The sequence below is a fragment of the Giraffa tippelskirchi genome, chromosome 10 (genome assembly GCF_054371585.1).
Source record: "Giraffa tippelskirchi isolate mGirTip1 chromosome 10, T2T-mGirTip1v1.2.pri, whole genome shotgun sequence".
NCBI classification, from domain to species: domain Eukaryota; kingdom Metazoa; phylum Chordata; class Mammalia; order Artiodactyla; family Giraffidae; genus Giraffa; species Giraffa tippelskirchi.
The window spans coordinates 124471156-124474687 of record NC_137284.1 but is presented as its reverse complement, the minus strand read 5'-3'; the positions used below and the strand labels follow the sequence as shown (position 1 = coordinate 124474687).

The 3532-nt window shown below is 54.8% G+C and overlaps 1 pseudogene; it reads left to right on the top strand.

The window, feature by feature from the left end:
* Nucleotides 1-594: 594 nt before the first annotated feature.
* On the top strand, nucleotides 595-3011 carry LOC145522479 (transforming acidic coiled-coil-containing protein 3 pseudogene; annotated as a pseudogene).
* The last annotated feature ends 521 nt before the right edge of the window (nucleotides 3012-3532 follow it).

Below are 3532 nucleotides of genomic sequence, written 5' to 3'. Positions count from 1 at the left end.
TCAGGAATGAAAATAAAATGGGTTTCTTTTTTCAGCTTTAACTCTTATGATCTCTCTTATGTGCCTGCCTACCCCCCCTCACCCCACCCTGGTCATCAGTTAATTAAAAAAAAAAAAGCAAAACATTTAGATTTCAGCCCAAAGCCATCCAAAGCAATAAAATTAATTCATTGCAATCCCTTAAACCATCTATTTAATAGAGATAAATGCACAGTTCTTTAGGTAAAATGCACAGTCTTTCAAATTTCCTGTCCTTACACCTGGACTTACATCTAGCATCTGGGTTCACAGTGTGCTTTGTAATGACCCATAATGATAAGGATAAAATCTTCAGATCTACATTGGATATCCATGGGCTCCTCTGGGTATCTGCATATGCCTGCTTCCAAAAGGAATTATTTGATTAATAATCAAGCTCTTTGGAAGAACTGATGGCCCCTGACTTTGAGCAAAAGTGTCCTGGCATCAACTCTTAGGATGCTGGCCCTGGCCATTTGCCTCTTTCTGGAGGACTACACCCAATGTCTTCATCTTCACCCAAATTCCAATTTCTGTATACCCACTGGCACTTTCCACAGCAGAAATGTCCTCTCAATGGAACATGAGAAAATTGCGACAGAAAACTGCGGCTTCCTGTTTTCACCACCGGAACTTACCGGAAGATCATCTGTTCTCCGTCTGTTACAGAAAGAGAATGTGCCACCAGAGAGCACAGCCAAAGCTGTGAAGGTAACTTTTCAGACACCTCTGCGGGACCCACAGACACACAGGATCTTAAGTCCCAGCGTGGGCAGCAAGCTCGAAGCCTGTTTTGCTCTGGGCGATCCCATTGGGTTAGAAAACTGCCATCAAGTCTGTACCCAGAAAGAGAATCAACAGTTCACCAAGGAAACAGACACAAAAACCACCCATGGAATTCTCCAGAAGCCAGTACCGCCTGACGCCGAGCCCCCCTCAGAGGACGTGAGACCAGCCCCTGAAGACCAGCCTCCTGGTGGGCCCCCCTCAGCTCCCCTGGTCAGCCTGGGTCCCTCAAGCTCTTCCCAGATACAAGAGAGTGTTGAAAACCCCGAGGCCTCTCGAGGACCAGCGCCTGGCATCCCTGAGTGAGCCTGGGAGGAGCACGTCCACCCTCGCCCCTCGGGGGAGAGCATGCCCCTCATCCCTACGGCTCCAAAACAGCCCCCCGGGGTGGCGTCCCAGGATGCGGCAGAGGAGCCGCTTAGCGCTACAAGAGGGGACTCGGAAGAGGGTCCCTGCTCCCCCCACCAGACCCGCCTCGCCCTCTGGGGCCCACCCTGGAGTAAAACCCCTCGTGGACCTGCCTGGAGAGGCCCTGGCGGACCGCGAGGACATGGCCCTGACTGGCCCCGGAGAGGCTGCAGGGGCCACACACCCCGGTGCTCGGAGAGAGGAGGCCAGTGGCCAGACAGCCAGCTCTCTGAGGAGCGGGCCCGTCTGGCTGGAGTTTGACTTCTCTGATGCCACCAGCAAAAGGCCGCCCCCACTGCGGAAGCAAGGGAAGAGCCTGGGTCTCAAGCCCCCCTCGCGGAGACCAGAGGTGAGGCCCGGAAAAGCACCCACGGAGGCGGGCAAGGCTTGCGAGCTCTCTCTCCGTGAGTCTGACGGCCCGAGCTGGGATAAGCTGGACGACCCAGACTGTAACCCGGCTGCGGACGATGGAGAGGCCCGACCTCCAGAGCACCCCCAGAGCGGCCAGGCCCCAGAGGCCTTGTCTCTGAGCCGGCAGGCGCGCTCAGGTGACACTCCCGGGACATGGGCCCCAGCGAGGACGCCAGGAGACGCGGGTGAGGAGGGGACCACAGGCTCTTCGGGGAGGTCAGCGCCCCCTCGGCAGCCCAAGTAGCAAGCCACCGACTGCACCCACCCACTCCATGCCCCCCACTGACAGGGGGCCAGAGCCCACCTTGGACCTGAGTGGGGAGCAGTTCCGGGACCCCGCAGAGGTCCTAGGCGCAGGGGCCGAGGTGGACTACCTGGAGCAGTTTGGGGCGTCCTCGTTTAAAGAGTCGGCCCTGAGGAAGCAGTCACTGTACCTCAACTTCGACCCGCTCCTGCAGGACAGTCCCCGGGGGCTGGCACCCAGAAGCAGAGGCAGGCCGCCTGACGGGCTGCGGGCCCCACCTATCCTGAGCACAGGCCCTCTGGCCTCTGAGGAGAGCCCCGGCTGCACACAGACGGCTGGCGGCTTCTCTCCTGGTCTCGGCGCTCGCGGTGTGGACACTCCTTCCTCTGGAAGCCCCCCAGAGGCCCAGCTGCTCGACCTGGACTTCCCAGGAGCCCCAGGCGTTCCCACGCCTGGCCCAGCTCCGTATGACCTTGGGTCCGGGGCTCCACTGCTGCCGGTGGGGCCGATCATGGACGTGCTGCAGTACAGCCAGAAGGACCTGGACTCAGCGGTGGAGGCCACGCAGAAGGAGAACGAGGCGTTGCGGGGCAAGTGCGCGGTGCTGCAGGAGAGGCTCCTGGAGATGGGGAAGATCATGGACAGCTTTGAGAGGACTATCTACCAGGTGATGGAGGAGGCTCAGAAACAGAAGGAGCTTGCCAAAGCCGAGATGCAGAAGGTCCTGGAAGAGAAGGCGCAGCTGACAGCAGACCTGCTCTCCATTGAGAAGTCGTTCTCCGACCTCTTCAAGCGGTTTGAGAAACAGAAGGAGGTGATCGAAGGCTACAGCATGAACGAAGAGTCGCTGAAGAACTGTGTCGAGGATTACATAGAGAGGGTGGAGAAGGAGGCCCAGAAGTACCAGGCGCTGAAGGCCCAGGCGGAGGAGAAGCTCCAGCAGGCAAGTGAGGAGATTGCCCAGGTCTGGAGCAAGGCCCAGACAAATGCCCTGACGCTGCAGGCGGTCCTGAGGAAGGTGCAGATGCGTGTCCAGTCTCTGGAGAAGGTGGTGGAGCAGAAGACTAAAGAGAACGATGAACTGACCGGGATCTGTGACGACCTCATTTCCAAGATGAAGAGAATCTGATGCAACCGCCCTGACCTTGCCGTCTTCCCTTCGTGTGTGTGTCTGTCTGGCTGTCTAGGTTTTTTTTCCTCTATTGATGTCATTCTTTTTTCAATTCATTTTTAAACTAGGTTTCTTTAGGAAAAAACTAAATAAAGTTTCCCTTAAATCTAAAAAAAAAAAAAAAAAATCCAGGCCGCTCTGAATTCTTTGCAACTGTTGAAGACCTTGAAAGCCTAGAGAACTGCCTTGGCTCACCGATCTGCTTACTCTCTAAAGATAGAGAAGACTGAATGGCTGCATTCAGGAATTCAGAGTTGAAACTGTCTAAGCCTTAGAAAATATGCCACTTTACCAGAAGTTCTTCTACTCTTCTGAGGCTAAATTACTTCAAACAGCCAAGATTAATTTTGCCTGTTTTTGTACTTTATATAAATAAAATATACATGTATGTGAACTTTTAGCCTGGCTTATTTTACTCAACATTATTTGTGAGATTTATCTGCCTTGCTCTATCTGATTGTAGGTGGGCTTCGCTGGTGGCTCAGAGGTTAAAG